The 19,183-nt window shown below is 46.5% G+C and overlaps 1 protein-coding gene and 1 long non-coding RNA gene across 8 annotated transcripts in view; one reads left to right on the forward strand and one right to left on the reverse strand.

The window, feature by feature from the left end:
* Nucleotides 1–1,417, reverse strand: part of LOC308458854 — a 31,111-nt gene extending 29,694 nt beyond the window's left edge. Inside the window, exon 1 of one of the 2 annotated variants that reach the window (XR_013977735.1) lies at nucleotides 1,372–1,417. This is a non-coding gene — a long non-coding RNA (uncharacterized lncRNA). The remainder of the gene's footprint in view (nucleotides 1–1,371) is intronic. The other variant, XR_013977736.1, reaches the window with a different exon arrangement.
* The window catches only part of B3GALT1 (beta-1,3-galactosyltransferase 1), a 332,737-nt gene that overhangs the window by 290,899 nt on the left and 22,655 nt on the right, over nucleotides 1–19,183 (forward strand). The window lies entirely within an intron of this gene.

The following is a 19,183-nucleotide window of genomic DNA, read 5'->3' on the forward strand; positions in this document are numbered from 1 at the left end:
TCCGTACTTAACCTGAAACTGTTCTTAACCTGAAGCACCACTTTAGCTAATGGGGCCTCCTGCTGCTGCCGCACCGCCGGAGCCCGATTTCTGTTCCCATCCTGAAGCAAAGTTCTTAACCTGAAGCACTATTTCTGGGTTAGTGGAGTCTGTAACCTGAAGCGTATGTAACCTGAAGCATATGTAACCCGAGGTACCACTGTATATAAAAAAATCTAAGTTTAAAACTTTCCTATTCACTAAGGCAAACTGAGGCAGTAGTTCAGGAGTTCTCCTAGCCACCTCACCCAAAATGCCAGACTCTGAGAAGAAGGATTTCCTTGACTCTTATCCAGAGCTCAGGCAAAGAAGGGATGTAGAGGATGGAGCCAACTGTCTGACAAGCTGGCTGTGGTGGGAAGGGAACTAGGCCCAATGGGGTGGGGATGGATGACAAGTTGGACCAGTGAGGGATGGGGCTTCTTTTTCCTTATCCCTCTTAACTGAGCAAGCAAGGGCACCTCCTGAGTTCTGGTTCCCTTGGCAGTGCTCAACCTGACTGTTCACACCAGTCGTGGTCTTGCTCCACATCTTCCTATGTCCCAGACCCTCCAAGTGTCCCTGTTTTCCAGGGACAGTCCCAGATTTACAGAAGCTGCCCCAGTTTCTGATTTGATCCCGGAATGTCCCAGTTTTCCTTAGGACATCCCTATTTTTATTGGATAAATGTTGGGGCGTATGCAGTTATGTAACCCCGAGCCCAGGAGATAAATAACTATACAACCTTTAGAGGACATCTGAAGGCAGCCCTGCATAGGGAAGATTTTTAATGCTTAATGTTTTATTATGTTTTTATATACGTTGAAAGCCGGCCAGAGTGGCTGGGGCAACCCAATCAGATGGGTGGGGAATAATCATAATCACAATAATAAAAGAATAGGTAAAGGTAAAGCGACCCCTGACCATTAAGTCCAGTCATAGCCAACTCTGGGGTTGTGGTGCTCATCTCGCTTTATTAGCCGAGGGAGCCGGCGTACAGCTTCCGGGTCATGTGGCCAGCATGACTAAGCCGCTTCTGGCGAACCAGAGCAACTCACGGAAACACCGTTTACCTTCCCGCCAGAGTGGTACCTATTTATCTACTTGCACTTAGACGTGCTTCTGAACTGCTAGGTTGGCAGGAGCAGGGACCAAGCAACGGGAGCTCACCTCGGCGTGGGGATTCGAACCACCAACCTTCTGACCTTCTGATCAGCAAGTCCTAGGCTCTGTGGTTTAACCCACAGAGTCCCTTCATAATAGAATAGGACGTCCCTATTTTTCATTGTTGAAATGTTGGAGGGTATGGTGTTCTCATTCCAAAAGGCCTTCCCATACATTCACCAAACGCACCTTCTTTCTTCTTTACAATCCTGTTCCTCTTCCATATCCATTTGTGTGGCTTTAAAAAAAAAATCTCCTTAAATCTCCAGCTTATGCAGCACACTTCGAGTTCACTGAGTAAAATCTTCAGTCTATGACTTTCGTAGTGCTTAGGAATTACGAGCCAATAACTGAATGAGATAGAGAAGAGAGTCCTAAGTAGAAGGAGAAACCTCACAGAAGTAGCTTTCGAACACTGTCACAAACAATGCTGTTGTCGAAAATTAAGCTCTTTCCACTTATAACCCAAGGCCCCTAGACAATCGCAGAGAAAAACTGCAAAGCTTGGCTTTTAATATCTTTTTCTCCCCCCACCCCACAAATCAATACGCAACTTCCTACACTATGTTATACATTCTAGTACAGTCATTGTTTTCCATGCCCCGTGAAAATTGAAACTGGGTGATTAAAAGCTATGTGGTCTGTAAAATTACTAGATTCATCTGGTTGCCAGAAGAAGAAGAAAAACCCCCCAAAAACAAATATTATTTAAAACTATTAGAAATCATACAGGGGGACTAACAAAGAAAATTATATAGACATGTAGGCCCAGATCTGCCTGCTAGGTTTGTTATTATCATGCCACTATTCAGTAGCCATTAAATGTTCCCTTGTGTATTCTGAAGACACATGAGGCCACCCAAAATTATGCAGGGACTCAGCTATGCAGCTACAATTATAACATTTTCAGTGCATTTTAAGTGCAATACACAAATGTGACATTAGATGGCACCTGTGAGCTAATGACAAATTCAATATATTCATTTTCACAGCATATATATATATATATATATATATATTCCACCCAGGTTTGCGTTTTACTAGCGTTCCCACAGGTGTGTCACCCTGGGGGTTCATGCGGCAGAGGGAGCTACTTCACGCTGCCTTGTGGGGGTCTGATATGTATGGAAGAAATCTAGCATGTAAAAGTAATAAAACAGAAAGATCAATCGTCTAAACACTTAAACTGCAGGTTTATTTCCTTCCCTGACCATTTTACTGTGTGAGTGTCATGGATACTGCTACTGTATATTATGGATCCACATCAAAGTCTAACAGCCAGTGGCTGGTACAGTGGCTAAAGCACCCATCTTGGACCCAGGAGACCCGGTTCAAATCCTCACTCAAGTCATGCTCACGGGCTGACTTGGAGCCAGTTATTCAGCCTAATCTACTGTTTGAGAACAGCACAAGTGTAATATCCCATTGGCCTCGCTAGTGTCACTCTTCTTTGGACCCTGGTTAAAGTATCTGAAGAATTATCTCCATCCGCATTGAAACACGCTCTGAAGGCTCAGTGGTATCAAATCCAGCCTTCCAGCAATGCATGAAATCTGCCCTAGACAGTGTTCCTTCCTGGAGATTCAAAATATTGAAACAGGATAGGCTCCCGGCTAGACATAAATTGCAAGAGCCTGGACAGGAAATTCCAGCTATAATTGATGTATGATGAATTCCATTAACTTCTTCTGGGAAGTCTCCTTCTGCCACACCCGGTGGCTGACGCCTGTCTCACTATTTACCCTATTTCTCCACGTATAAGACAATATTTTTTCCTTAGAAATAATAGGCAAAAATTGCAGGTCATCTTATACACGGATAGCAGAGGGCGGACAGGCGATTGGTGGCAGCAGCCAGCAGGAGTTTGGCAGCATTGATTGGGCGTGTGATTGTTTGCTGCGGCAAGGCCTGTTGATAACTGGCTGCAGCTGCGGCAATTGGGCGGTTGATTTACGGCAGTGACGAGGTGTGCGTGCAATTGGCTGTGGTTGTGTTTAGTGGGCAGGTGGTCTTTTGGCGGCGAGCTGTACAGATGATTGTTGGCTGTGGCTATCTGTGTGTCCCCCAACTTTGGGCAATCCCCCCCCAAAATTTTTTTGATGCGGTCCAAGGTATAAGGTTGTCTTATACATGGGGGCCTGTTATACACGGAAAAATATGGTAATTGTGTGCAAAAACATTCATTAGTAGCATTATACAGTGGACGCTCGGGTTGCAAACGTGATCTGTGTGGGATGCAGCGTTCGCAACCCATGTCTGCACATGCATGAGTTGTGATTCGGTGCCTCTGCACATGCCCAAAGTGCAATTTAGTGCTTCTGCGCATGCACGATCACCGAAACCCGGAAGTAACCCAGTCCGGTACTTCCGGGTTTCGGTGGCCTGCAACCTGAAAAAACGCAACCTGAAGCGGCTGTAACCCGAGGTATGACTGTATAACAACAGCCGATTTCATACGCCTCCAAGACATAATATTCAGAGCACTGTGGAGGGGCAGGGAAGAAGAAGAAGAAGAAGAGGAAGAAGAAGAAGAAGAAGAAGAAGAAGAAGAAGAAGAGGAGGAGTTTGGATTTGATATCCCGCCTTTCACTCCCTTTAAGGAGTTTCAAAGCGGCTAACATTTTCCTTTCCCTTCCTCCCCCACAACAAACACTCTGTGAGGTGAGTGGGGCTGAGAGACTTCAAAGAAGTGTGACTAGCCCAAAGTCACCCAACAGCTGCATGTGGAGGAACGGAGACGCGAACCCGGTTCACCAGATTACGAGACTACCGCTCTTAACCACTACACCACACTGGAACCCAGCTTCCAGGTAAAAAAATCCAACACATGAAGAGCACGTTTGACTCTGGCCCATGTTGGCCCTGCCTCTGTCCCCCACCACATCACACCACTAGGCTGCCAGACTCTGCCTCTTGTCCCACCCACTCCTGCACAGGAGGGCCCCTATCCTTTTTCAACCATGGAATATTGCGGCTTGCGTCTGTTCTTCTCAAATACACAAGCGCCTCAAAAAAAGGGGGGGGGGAGCATCCATTTGGAGCAAGGTCAACCAAGAGTTAATTGTATCCCACATTCAGCCTGTGTTTCTATTTTGTTTTTCCTTGTGTTTTTTGGAGGCTCAGCTGCTCTAGATTCAAACCCATAACTATATTAAATTGATGTATTATAATTTGCATATCTGGTGCTACCTTTCTGCCTCCGTTCATTATAGATATGGGCTTCAGGCCTGGAAGGCTTTGGAGGCTTTTTGGTGGGGAGGGGGTGTTTCATTTTTCTCCTTGAGTACCGCTTAATTTGTGCAATTATTTTTCCACAGTGCACATGCCACATATTGACATGTGCCTTTTAAAGAGAATACAGTTGCTTCTGATTAAGCCACTGTCCCTAAGAATAGAATGGATTCCCACCCCCACCCCACCCCGGTCATCTCCACTGTGGAATGCCAATGATACTTTGCGTACAAATCTATTTAGCTTCTCCAATAAAGAGACTGACAGATGAAACCAAGTCCCTCTTCAGGAAATTTGCTTTCAGGATGTTGTGTAGAAGCTGCAGTTAGTTCCCTCCTACCACAAATTAAATGATGGTGCACCGTTAGCCATCGTGCTTTCCAAAGCAAATCAAGCCCCATGATTCAGAAATATGGGCATGCAAAAGTGATCTCCCTTTGTACTGTCTGTCTGTCTTTGGTTAGTTAGTTAGTTAGTTAGTTAGTTAGTTAGTTAGTTAGTTATTCATTCATTCATTCATTCATTCATTCATTAATACCCTGCCCATCTGGCTGGGTTTCCCCAGCCACTCTGGGTGGCTCCCAACAGAATATTAAAAACATGATAAAACCTCAAACATTAAAAACTTCCATAGACAGGGCTGCCTTCAGATGTCTTCCAAAAGTCAGATAGTTGTTTATTTCCTTGACATCTGATGGGACGGCATTCCACAGGGCGGGTGCCGCTACCGAGAAGGCTCTCTGCCTGGTTCCCTGTAACCTCACTTCTCACAGGGAGGGAACCACCAGAAGGCCCTCGGCGCTGGACCTCAGTGTCTGGGCTGAACGATGGGGGTGGAGACGCTCCTTCTGGTATTGTAAAGGTAAAGGGACCCCTGACCATTAGGTCCAGTTGTGGCCGACTCTGGGGTTGCGGCGCTCATCTCGCTTTATTGCCCGAGAGAGCCGGCGTACAGCTTCCGGGTCATGTGGCCGGCATGACTAAGCCGCTTCTGGCGAACCAGAGCAGGGCACGGAAATGCCGTTTACCTTTCCACTGGAGTGGTACCTATTTATCTACTTGCACTTTGACATGCTTTCGAATTGCTAGGTAGGCAGGAGCAGGGACTGAGCGATGAGAGCTCACTGAAGGAAACCATTGCTTCTGAGTGGACGGCTGCTTTTTTGTTCACAGTGGGTCACAGCACACAGAGATAAATGTTATTTGTCTGGATTTGTCTGGTGGGTTTTCTTTCACACTTGCCAGGGGTTACTATTCAGCATTATTTCTCGATTGCTGGGTTTATATATACTTCAGAGCTCTGCAGGGGACTGACTTTTTTTGCGGGGAAACCAAAGGTATCATTACACACAACATGGTTTTAAGAGGGCAGCATTATGAAAACAATCGAGCCGTCTGTCATTTGAGATATCTGCCAGTTATTTATATACAATATAATCTAATCTATAAAATGCAAGAAGTCCAATTGTCAGTCGAGATGTCTGCCAATAATATATGACAAGTTTTAATGTTTAGTTATTAGCATGGTTCCCAATGCTAATTAAAGGCAGGTCCTTTCTGCGTAGTCCGATGGCTGATTTGTGTGATTGATTGCCTTCCCTGAAAGAAATGTCTAGTCTGTCCTTCTGCAGCTGGGTGCTGCCTAGACGCTGTTGGACTCCAGTTCCAACCAGGAATGTCATGGAATGGTTGGATGCAGAGGAATGATGGGAAGAACATGCAGAAACTGCCTTCTTGACAGTTTGACCCACTATTGATCTCATCTGCTCAATCTGCCAGATCCTGTCCAGCCAAGGGTTTGAGACCCATTGGCTACCCTCACCTGCCTTAGCGTTTTCACAACAGCTCTCCAGAGTAAGATGCCAATCACATTTTTATAAATAAATGAAGCAGAATCAGCCACTTGCCCCAGGCCACTCAAATGAAACTTGAAACCATGGTCAACCTTAGACCTTAGACCTTTCTCTTCTTTACCGTGAAAACCATTTGTGGTAAATCTATTCTGTGTGTATTATATTGTTATAGATTTGGGAGAGGGGACCCCCAAAACTCTATAAAATAATAAATGCTAGGATTCTGATTATTTGGGATGTGAAGGGAGAAATACCAGCTGCAGAGGAATCCCTGGGCTGGCTTATGCAAACCAGCCTGGCTGGTTTAGTGAAGAGCAAGTCTATTAACATGACAAAAGGTATTAATGGGCCATCCGACAATCCTTTGGCCTAGGGAGTCAGATGTTCCCAGTGTGATGGGTGTGTGTTTGAGGTGACATGAAAAGGGAGTTTCAAGCAAAGGTTGCTGGGAAGTAGAAGGAAGAAGGTCTGGGATTCATATTTGGGGAGGTTGGCTGCAGGCTGGCTGGGAGAGAGGCCTTGGACTCCATGGCTGCATTTCCGTGAGGGTACAAGCCCCTCTTGAAAGGACCATGCTGTAAGATCTGGACTCACTCCATGCATATTTCTTAAAGCCACAACTGTCTCCGCTGTGTCTTCCATTCTCCAAAGGATACAGACCCTGGGTGAGTGCCGGAAACCCCATGGGCTCTTGCCACTGCTCGGCAGAGAGAGAGGCAGGCACCCGGCTTTTGTAAGAATATATTATTGTTTTTTCCATGTTTCCTTTCTCTGCTAGAAAAAAAAGAAGTAGTCTTGGATCTTCATCTGGCAAGTTTTCTTCCCAATACAGCTTAGCTTCTCATGTTATATTTGACTTACAGCATGACATTGCAGGAGAAAACTTTGTGTGGCCGGGTAGCAATTTGGAGGAGCATTAATAACTTTTCAAGTGCATTTTCCTCGAGCCCTTTCAGAACAAGAGCTACTGAACCCCTGAGAAACACAACTAGGCAGGACTGCTGAGTACAGCTTCGTACTGCCCTAGGAGCGGTTTTCTTTAACAATTGGTTGCATTGTACTTTCTTATCTTTTCTTTTCACTTGGCCATTCAGAAGGCAGACCAAATTATTCTGCTCGCTGTGTCCTGAGCCAAAGGTTGTTGCTTTCTGCTACCGAGATTCTAAAGGTGTGTGTGCCTTCCATGATGCCAAGAGAGCCAGAGGAACTAATGTAATCACAGTGGCTTGTTACATGATGGAAGGCGTTCATACATCATTGCAAATACTATCATAGCAGATTGGCACTTTATGATGTTCAAATAGAACCATCTGATGCTCCATCCACAGCCTCTGTTCAGGCGTTCACATTATCCACATATTAAGCAAGTGCACAAGAGACAGGAGAGGTATGCGGCCAAGTCCCTCTCCTTCCAGCATGTCCTCTTTGTCTTGTTATCAGCCCTCCATGGGCTAGAGGTCTGAAGCAAGGATCTTCTCATACTTAATGGAGACTCCCCACACATTTTAGAACCCCAGAAGATTGGGGTTCCAAAAAGCACAGGAAGCCTCCATGAGTACAAGGGGCTTTCCACTTCCAACAGTCATCCTCCGCAAATTGGTGAAAGATGCAAATCCCAGTCTAATTCCGCTTCTCGCCATATTCTTGTCCTTGTGGGCAACAGAGGGGTCATGCGGTGGTCGAGCCTCTTCTAGATCCAGCCCTCAGCCATCAGGGTGTTCCAGTTGCTTTAGAAAGCGTGAGAGCTCCAAGTGCCAGATGTACGCATGCTTTGGCCAAGAAGCCTGGTCCTCTAAGTCCAAGGCACATGACTGAAGGCATTTATGTACCACACACCTGCCAGGACTAAGTGCATACCCCACAAGTGTTCTGGAAAAAATAGGAACATCCTGTTTTTTCCCACGAGAGCACGGTGGTCATTTTGGTCATTGATCTCACGTGATTTCGTGCTGAGATGTTGCCCAGAAAAAAACCCTGCTTTTTCAGGGTTGTGATCTGACATGGTACCCTAAAACATGTGTTTTGGGGCACCATGAAAGCACAGCCCTGAAAAAAAGGATGTCTTTTGGGCTCTCTGATCTCATACAAGTCACAAACAGGTGTCTCCCGATTTTGGGACTCAACGTGTTAGAGGGTATGTCAGTGCTGACACCCAAAAGACTATTTCAAGGTAAGAGAACCTTGGTTTAGCCCATTGTTCCAGTCACTACTAGGTGGGCATCTGTTTTGGGCTTCAGGGCAAAAGCTGCGTTTTCAATGAGATGTCTCCTAGAAACTCCCTTACTTCTGAGAATGTTGCCTCCTTTGAGTTGTCTTTCATTCTATTTCTCCATTTAGTGCCTTTTTACTCTTTCGCAGAGCTTTGCTCTCTTCCACTAAATGACCTCAGTTCAAATATTGAATATGATGGCTACATGATGATGTCACTGTAAGGCAACACTTCTTGCATTGGCTGAGTCACATGGGTCATCTCAGCCAATCAGATCCTCATTATCTTCATCTCTGTCATCATAGTTCCGCCCACTGTTGAAAGGAACTGTGCTTTTCGGTCATGGACACAGCTCTTGCTGTTCCAGGTCAGCCCTAATGGTCATATGTTCTATTGCTTTAGGGATTCGCACAAAACCAACTATGAGGCCAATCATCACATAGCAAAAAAAAAAAAATGGGGCTTTTCTTTTCTAGGAAGAAGCAAACCTTAAGCTAAAAAAACAACAACCACAAAGCAACCACACAAACATTGTTTTCTGAGTGGGTGGAAGTAGAGTTGCGAACTAGTTACAAAACTCCAATGTTCCAAGATGTGCAACTGTTTCAAAAGAACTAAATTAGCAGCTTATATAAGAAGATTGCAATTGGCACTTACATGACTCTTCCTGAGTGGCTATGGAATCGCTCCCACTGCTGAACATAGAAAATAAAAATAAGCTCCTTTTACTTTTCTTTCTGTGCTGTGAACTCACTCACTCTTGTCCTGCCTCCCTAGATGTTAAACAAAGTAGCAGATGGTGTGTTCCTACAAAGTGCATATGCACTGCACTGCCACAAACGGAAAAACATAAATTTGTTTACAACAAAAAATACAGAATGCCAGAAATTGCATTTTGGGGAACAGAGAGAAAGAAGGAAATGAATGCTGTAGTATCAGGTTTGCTCAGTAGTAGGTAAGAGGGAGTGGAGAAGGGAGCAGGATTGTGATGCTTGCCTCACCTGCACCATTGCCAGGCACCATTTGGCATGTTCACTGACCTCTCTGCGCATAGGGTTGAAAGGATGCCCAAACTTCAAAATAGGTACACAGAATAAAATCAAGCAGAGCACAACTATTATTCTGTTCTTTACTTAATATGCTGTGGAGAATGGCAGGTTGCTCACCACACTTTCTTCCATCAGTTTACCTGGCATATCCTAGTTGCGTGTTGAGTCACAGTAGCCCCCCAATAATTCACACTTCACACATCAATTTTTGTTTAAGGTTTTTGGCATAATTTTGGCCACAACTTTATTCAAATACAAAAATGTGAGTGGTTGCTTAGGCATTGGTTATGACTATCTGTCCTTGCCCTCAGGGACAGAGCTGGCCTTCCGGACACCAGCGGAAGCCAGCGTGGGAAACAAGTATTGGGTGAGAAATAAAGCTGGGCACCAGACCATTACTTCTCACCCTCATGTTCCTGTGGGGCTTGCACGGCCCAAGTCCGACTCCGGGGACAAGGACGAAAGAATGGCAAGCCCCTGGATTTCCTTTAACGGAATTCCCATTCGCATCATTTGGAGGGGTAGGCACTTACCCCTCCAAGCACCAATTTAACCAATGCCTAACCGCCATGGAGCCCTCAGCTCACCGCCAAACCACTCACAGCCCCAACCAAGACTTCAGCTTGGTCACCACCGCACCAATCCAAGCCTCATTCCCTGAAGCGGAAAGGTGCATGCCATCAGCTCGGAAAAAGGATGGCCTCTCAAAAAGAATCTCGGGGTGGGAAATTGCATCGCCACCCAGCTCCAAAACTTTTTTGACCACAGCAGAATTGATGCGTTTTCTGGCCCTTTCAGTGGCAGCCGGGCAACGACTGCCCTTCCAAACGCAGCGTTGCAAAAGCTTTGACCAAAAATTTTTCGCTGTCAGCACCATTGCACGCAGCGTCTCCAGGTCACCCAAAATTGCAGCACGTAGTGACAAACAGTCCATGGGCACCAGGTCGTTCTCACCAAGCTGCACCACAATAGCAGGTGGCAGCCCCTCCAAGAGCAACTGCCTCCGGATACTTGGCAGGAACTCCGACCAGCGCATCCCACGTCTGGACAGCCAAGACAAGCGAATATGTGGAGGAAAGCCGAAATCTGGACCCAATCCAGATTGCCGTGCTGCGACGCCAGCCCAATGGACGATACTGTGCCCCACAATCCAAACACGGGTCACCGCTAAACCTGATAAATAAGATAAAACAAGCAAAAATTGTAAGACACCAATAATGTTAACGAACATAATCTTTGAATGCATTCGATTTCAACGACCTGTATTTTATTTCCACTGCCTTATTAACATGCTTTCCGGCCTTCTTGGTGGTACGTTTGTCTAGGCATTGGTTCCCGACTAGCTGCACCTGACCTCAGCAGGGCAGCACTGACGACTGGGCCCCACCATATCGTCAGTACCAGCAAACATTGTGGGGGAGCAATGAATCCCAAGGCAATCGCATCCCGCCAGGTGTCGTTCCCCATAGGGGAAAGATGCACCCCATCTGCCCTAAAGAGGGCAATAGCCTTGAAGAAAATTAGGAGGGTGCAATGTTACAGAACCACCTAAAGCAAGGACCTATTTTATTTTATTTGTTATTTTATTTACTTTATTTATTTTATTCTATTATCCACCGCCTTATTAACATGCTTTCAGGCCTGCTCGGTGGTAGTTTGTCTAGGCATTGGTTCCCGACTAGCTGCACCTGACCTCAGCAGGGCAGCACTGACGACTGGGCCCCACCATATCGTCAGTTCCAGTAAACAGCATGGGGGAGCAATGAACCAGGATCAGACTCAAGCTCACCCCAAATGCTCCCAGGGACTCTTGCATGGCCTTACCCCTCAAAAGGGGTCGACAAAAGCATGGCGAATCCTTGGATTCCCTTAATGGAACATCTTTGCGCATTGGAGGGGACAGGTGCTCCAACCCCCCCTCCAGACCACCTTGAACCAATGCCTTAAATTATTTTGAGTCCAGGGAGAGCTGCCATCAACTCAATCCAAGCCCTCTTGCATGCAGGAATGCAAACTTATGCTGGAGGAAGACAGCAAACATTCTCGCCCAGCTGTACCACCACCATTGCGGGAGGACCTGCAGAGGTCACACTCAACCGCACCAAAGGAAGGATCTCCTCCCAAAGCATTCCCCATCTGGACATCCAGTATATGTTCACATGGGCAGGAAGACTGAGATGGCGCCCCAGTCCAAACTCGTCAACATGCTTGCCAGCCTAGTGTACAATGCTGTGGCTCAAATGTGCACAGCTGCTCCTATGAAAAAAGGAAATAACAGACAAGCATCAGCACAGACATCATTGTGACACTTCCTGATATAACCCTTGTCAGCGTCAGACTTCCAATGACCCGTATTCACAATCCTGTCTACTGACAGGCCCCCAGTGTGCAGCCTTTGCAGCAGCACCTAATCGTAAGGAATGAGGAGTGTACAGCGGTAAGCAAGCCGCAGGCTGTAATAACTGGTGCACGACGTAAGCACATTGATGCCGGGCTAACAGGAACCCATTTTCATGCACTGGAGCGGGCCAGCCCCCAGGGAATAAAAAGCCAAATATTCTGTTATCCATAACCGGGCAAGGGCCCTCCTCACCTGTGGCGGGAAGCCTGATTGTGGCACTCCTGCCCACTAAGTCTGTTTTAGAGTTACCAACTCTAATGACAAGCTCCAAAGGATAAGGAAAAGTCCTGAAGCAATAAGCCTCCAGACTTTCAGCCCCGTGCTGGCTCCAACAACCATTTCCCCAACCCTCAGTGCGAAAATGCAATGGACTCCTGAAAGGAGTCTCACCTTGATCTTTAACCCGCAGACAAGTTTTAACTTGTTGCAGATACTGCATAGGTAAAAATTGACCGACTTCCTGCCCACTGTCCTATGAGGTTGGAGCCTATTCCAACCTTCCAAGGCCCTGCGCACTGCAAACTTTATACAAGGGTCTCTGAAAAATAAAGCTTCAATGTAACAGACATTGCAGCGGACTGAATTCGGATAGTTATAACCGCATGCCCAATCTGCAGCAGGTGGACCAAATACTGCAGGATCTGCTCAGAGGATGGGGGCCAATTCTTCTGAATGGCCGAGAACTGCCAGCTTAAGGCTAAGAAATCCATCCAGGCCTTCCCATAAGAGGTAAAAGCAGAAGGGGAAATGGAAGCTGCCGCTCTCTGAAATTACTAATTGTTGTCAAAATGCCACAGGTCTGGAAAAGTCTGGCAATAGCTGAGTCTGGAGCCCAGGATCTGAAGCGCTTCATCTGAAAATCGAATAGTGTCAGCGTAATTTGGAGAGTAGAAAGCACAATATTAAACCTTAAGTGGCGCAGCTCGAAAGCATGAGCGGAGGGGCAGAGACTGTGCTACAGCATGAGGACTGTTTTGCCAAGACGCTCACCACTACCTGGTTATCAGACCAAAAGCAGATCCGATGGTCACTGAACTCCTCGGGCCACGTGAACTGCTACTACAATGGGGAAAACTCAAGAAAAGTTATGTCACATGATTGCCTCACCACACCAGGCTTGAGGCCATAGCTTTGCACACCAGCAGCCCTTGAAATAAAACCAAAGGGCAAAGATCCAGCAGCACCAGCATGAACCTGAAAATCCCTGAGTGGGTTCAAGGTATCCTGCCATGGCGAACTACTATTGCATACATTCAGGAATTGCTACCATCGCCTGATATCTGCCTTCACCACACTTGGTAGGCATACACAAAGGTAAGGGGACCTCTGTCAGCATCGCCCTTGAGCCAGTGCCACCAACTGGACTCATCCACTTCAGCCCCAACTGGGCTAGGCAAGCTGGGTAGCACTTCCAGAGACCACCTTCTGCACAGGAACAGGTCAAAGTGCTGTGGACTCACAGCTTAGAGTTGTGAGCACCGGATTCACTCCAACAAAAGGACAGTCGTCGCACAGCAGAGTACAGCAGAGTCTAGCAGAGTATATAAACAACTCGGAGAGCAGCTCTGTAGAATATCTTCTTTATTCTATCTACAACTATACAAACTATATACAGAGCTTAATAGGTCTAAGTATAAATAAATGCTGCACTGCACTGAGTGTCTGCAGCTGCCCTTAGCAGCAACCTTATCTCTACACATGATCTCTAACACTCAGTCTCTCTCCCTCTCCGACACTGACTGACTGACTGACTTGGTGCTGGAGCAGAATAAGTAGAGACCAGAACACGCCTCCTCCTCTCTGGAGAATCAGCAGACTCCTCAGGAGATTCTTGGATATGGGAGGGGTGAAATCTAGGCAGCCTGGCCTAGTGGGAAGATTAGTTAAGTGACCCAGCAAGATCGGATCTGGTGAAGCATCACTTGCTACAGAGGAAGTATTACAAATTAACTTCCTTCAAGGCAGACAGCTTCTCCATAGCCAAGTGGTATGTTTTAGCAACGATATCCAACTGGATCCCTAAAAATGGGAATATGGGCAAAAGGTATTGAGCTATTGCTTGCCAGCTTCCAGCCCCCGCTTGGGCAGGGGGCATCTTGTGCTGCCATCATGATATGTAAATTTACAGGGCCGATGCTGGCCAGAACCCCTAAAGAAGTCCCAACCAAGCTGCCGCCAAGCCAGCTTCCTTTTCAGACACACACTCTGTGCAATGCAAAAAACACACTCCGTGCAGTGCACACACTCTCCATGCAATGCAACTACACACTCCGTGCAATGCAAAAAAGCACGCTCTGTGCAATGCAACTACACACTCCGTGCAATGCACACACAAACCCTCCGTGCAATGCAACTACACACCCCGTGCAATGCAAAACACACTCCCTGCAATGCACACACCCTTCGTGCAATGCAACTACACTCCATGCAATGCAACTACACACTCCGTGCACTGCACACCCTCTGTTCAATGCAACTACATATTCCGTGCAATGCACACACACTCCGTGCAATGCAAAAACAAAACAAAACAACACACTCTGTGCAATACAACTACACCCTCCATGCAATGCAGCTACACACTCCCTGCAATGCACACACCCTTCATGCAATGCAACTACACTCCATGCAATGCAACTACACACTCCGTGCACTGCACACCCTCTGTTCAATGCGACAACAAACTCCGTGCAATGCAACTACACACTCCGTGCAATGCAACTACACACTCCGTGCAATGCACACACACCCTCCATGCAATGCACACACCCTCCGTGCAATGCAACTGCAAATCTCCTAGCAATGCAATGCAATTGCAGCCCGTGCAGCGCCGTGCTCTGCAACGCACGCAAAGGTGCTTTCTCCCAGTTGCATATTGCAAACATGGCGCCCGTTACATCCCTCGCAGTGAGGTAACCACCAAAAGGACTTAAGTGTCCAGGTAGAGCAATGGGGGAGCATGCAGCTGTCCCATACAGGGACCAATCCTGCAACCTAGGCATTACCGGCACTATCCGCTGACCCAGTGAAACCAATGCTTCATGGACCACATGGGGACACTATTGAGGCCGGAAACGCTTCCAGGCCATCGAATTCTAGGGCAAAGCCCTAGGGTCACTTGCTAGGCCAGGCATAAATGTTTCCAGTGAAATCGCAGAGTTGAGGTAGCCCACAGCTTGTCCAGGTATCCCTGCTTGCCCTTTTAGAGGGAAGCACCCCTTCAAGAAACCCAAAGTTCTTTTATCACAAATGGGCCGAACTACCCAGCAACAGAATAGCCCAAAAGGAGCAGTTTGTTTTGTTATAACAATGGTTAAGAGGGGGATATGAACCCTGTCTCCCAGGTCCTAGTCCTACACTTTAGCCACTAAGCCACAATGGCTCATCTCTAAAATGGCAGTCGCCACTATCAGGGCAAAACAAACTTAAAGAAAATAAACTTGTTCAGAAACAGCATAGTTCAAGAGCATATACAGAGTGCTCATAGTCCTTGGAGGCACAGGGAGCCATAAAGCCAACCTTCGGGGATACTATAAACGAAAGTGATACCAGCTAAGCTGGGAACAGCCCTGACTAGCCCCACAATTTCAACAAGAGAAATGGGGGAAACCTTTTTGCGAAAGAAAGCCCCTAACGGGGGCTCTCTCCCTATTGGGAAAGGCAAGCCACAGATACAGGGAGAATCTTCCTACGGGGTAGGGTAAGGGGTGGGGTGGGAAATTGAACAGGAAAAGGGGGGAAATAAATTATTTAAGGGACTAGAGAGGATTAAAAAGAAGGGGAAAATAAAGAAATAAAGAAATGTAACCAGACAATGAGAAGATTGTCCAAGTGCTCCATGTGATCCGATGCAAAACGGCCAAGAGGCCGTGCCAACGTCTGGCCCCTGTATATATAGACTCTGACCCCTCCTCCGAATTGGCAACAATCAAAACACCCCAGCAACCCAGTTTAACCATTTAAATGGTCGGGATTCAACTAAATTTGCCTAGTCACTGGAGGGTGGCCTGTTCCCAACCGCAACACGTGCTCTCTGCTAGGGAGAACACGCTTTGTGGCTGTCAAAGCTTAGTCAACATTGCCACCACTTTCTAAGTTATTAAGGTTCACATCCAAACCAGCTGGTAACCTTAATAGCCATGGAAGCTGCATAAGGCTCTCCAGCTCTTGCTTTTGTATTACTTGCCAACTTTCCTCCAGGAACTGGAATAAGGCGATCCTGTTATTTTGGCAGAACAGCAGACTTTTGGGCAAAGTCAGTGTGTTGCAATTCAAATCCAACAAGAAACATTCTTGTTGATTGTACAGGATCAGAAAGGAAGGTATCGTATAAGAAAAGAAAATAGTAGCTGTTTGACAGTGGAATGGAATAATAGAACAGTCGTATTGGAAGGGACCCCGGGGAACATCTAATTCAAACCCTTGCAATGCAGGAATATTCAGCCATCCCATGCAGGGACCAAACCTGTAACCTTGGCATTATCAGCAGCACGCTCTAACCAAGGACTCAGCTGCACATCTGCAAATATAATGTTTTGCATGCATTATACAAATGCGACACTAGATGGCGATGGTGAGTTTATGGCAAATTCAATATATTTTTCAAAACGTTTTTTTAACCATTATCGCAGAGTTTTTTTATATGTGTCTAGATTCCACCCAACTGTGCTATCCTAAATGCACACCCTTGGGAGGTTGTGGACTCTCCTTCGTGGGAGGTTTTTAAGCAGAGGTTGGGTGGCCATCTGTCTGTCAGTATCATCAGCCCACAGGCAGAGGTACCTGGCCTCCCCCGAGGCAATTGAGCGAGATACTGCGACCCCCGGCAGGCTAGGTAAACAAACCCGGCGATCCTCCTCAAACGTGAGAAGAACACACCCTCTGCTTCTATGCTTCTCTCTCTCTCCCTGCATTCTCCCCAGGGAGGAGAAATGAGACAGACAGGAGTCCTTTCTACATGTTTTATTCCTGTCACTCAACAGTACATAGAAATGTGACTGTTCCCTTCAGACTCCATCAGAAGAGACTCACACTCCTCCCCTGTACTTCCAGTACAGGTCATATGACACACTGAGCTAACATCCGGTGCTCAGTACAGAGAATAGGCTCCACCTTTTCTCCAACAGTACATCTGCACTGTTTTGCATTCCAGCCATCTGGAGCTGGCTTTTGCCTTGGTGCTTTTTCCTGACATCCTCCCCCAAAAGCATCAATTGGCAAAACATGATCCAGAGAAGAAAACAAACAGTTGTTATACATATAACAGTCCCCTGTTGTTTCAGTTCCACCCTTGGAACTCCCCACCACTGGTTTCACCAGTGTACCTCTCTGGTTGTCTGGCTTCCAAGGAATGAGTGCCTCTGCATTACCTTGGCTAGCTACTCTCTGTTGTGTCTTTGTCTCTGACTTAGACACTGCTTTTACCTGCTTTGAGTTGTTAACAATAGCAACACACGCAACAGCTAAGTTAGCAAACTCTTTTGAGTACCTCTTTGGTGGTACACCCTTTGTAACTCTCTCAGACCTGCGTATGAGGTGCTGATCCTTTGTGCTCACTGGTTCAACCTTTGGACTCTGTTGAGAACCAGTAGCAATCAGTGGTTCTTCCTTCACCTGTGAAGGTCTATCCATTGTGTGAGATTTTCTCTCAATGACTGTTACAACTGAACTCTCTGAGCTATCACTGTCATCGTCAGTACCACTGTAATCTGTGACATCAGAAAAATCATCATCATCATCGTTTCCTGTGGGAAATGTGTGTTTTACAACCCGCTCTTGCTCTGGAGCACTCTCTAGGAACTTTGTGAGAATCACCTGACCAGATTCAGACAAAATTACTCTGTAGAGACCCTTTTCATAACCCACAAAAATGCCTCTGGCATTCTTTACTCCACCTGGAGCTTCTGTTCTCACATGAGACCCGAAAACCTTAAAGTAGGCAACAGAAGGTTTTCTACTGAACAGCTTCTCAAAAGGAGAACATCCCAACTCTGTTGAGACTTTTCTCAACCACACATGAAGATAGGACGCTAGCGATTCGGCCCAATATTCATGTGGCAAATGTGAACTCAGCAATTGCGCATTCATCCCCTTTTGCAATTCTTTGTTCACCCTCACACAGACCCCCCTGTTCCACGCTTCTTGCGAAACTGCCACTTTGTGGTCTATCCCTTTTCCATCCAGGAACTTCTGAAACTTCTGCAACAGAAAAATTTGCTTCTCATCTGTGAAAAGACAATCAATGTTAGCATCATGCATACTTTTAACCTTGTCACAAAACTCCTGAAACTTTTCTAAAGTTTCTTGCGGTTTCTCCATCATATAAACCCAAGAATAATTAGTGAAACAATCCACACACACAAGGTAAAATCGTGCACCGCCTCTAGATGGTTCTAGAGGACCAATCACATCAGCATACACCCGCTGGAATGCTCTGTCGACCTTCTTCGTCACCTTCCTGGTGCTCACACTGGTCACACCTGCAAGAGAGATTTCGCTAGAAACAGAAGAATTACATTTCATGTAATCATTTTGATCAAAAGTCAACAAATACAGTCCATCTTTCTCTTTGGCAGTAAGAAACAGTTCTCCATCTTTGTAGATCTTGCAGCTTTTAGCATCATAGGACAGTTTCAGTCCTTTCTTTGCAATCTGCGACACACTCAGCAGATTAAATCTCAGTTCTGGAACCAGGTAAACATCACTTATAGTCAAGTTCAGACTCTCAAGATACACAGTCCCAATTCCAGTCGCTTCCAACTCCTGACCGTTGGGCTGTTTCACAGTGAAGCTTTGCTTCCTCAACGTCGAAAATAGTCCTCTGTGCGGGCACAAATGTTTTGTACAGCCCGTGCCGATTATGAACGAGTTCCCAACATCTGGCGTGGTTCCTTTCGCCATCATAGCCTTTGCAGGTTTCACCTGGCACTTGGTACGGCTTTTGCCTGACGCCTCAGGCTTCGTAGAGCTGCTCTTTGCTCCTCTTGACTGGCGCGGCTTCTTACAGTTTCGCTGTAGATGCCCAGTCTGTCCACAATTGTAGCATCGGACAGCACTCAATGCTACTCCATGCTTCCCAGTAGCATCATCAGTGGGGGAATTAGAACTCCGTTCCTTCCTCCCCCTGTCAGCAACACCCATTGCACCTTGTTCAGGAACACCAAACAGTTCCAACAACCACAGTTCCTGCACTCTCCCCTCTGGGGTCAAAGCTCTCCTCAGCTTTCGTTGAGCTCTTAGGAACTTGGCCAGCATCATC

Source organism: Podarcis pityusensis (assembly GCF_964106645.2).
Source record: "Podarcis pityusensis genome assembly, chromosome: 1".
Classification (NCBI taxonomy): Eukaryota; Metazoa; Chordata; class Lepidosauria; order Squamata; family Lacertidae; genus Podarcis; species Podarcis pityusensis.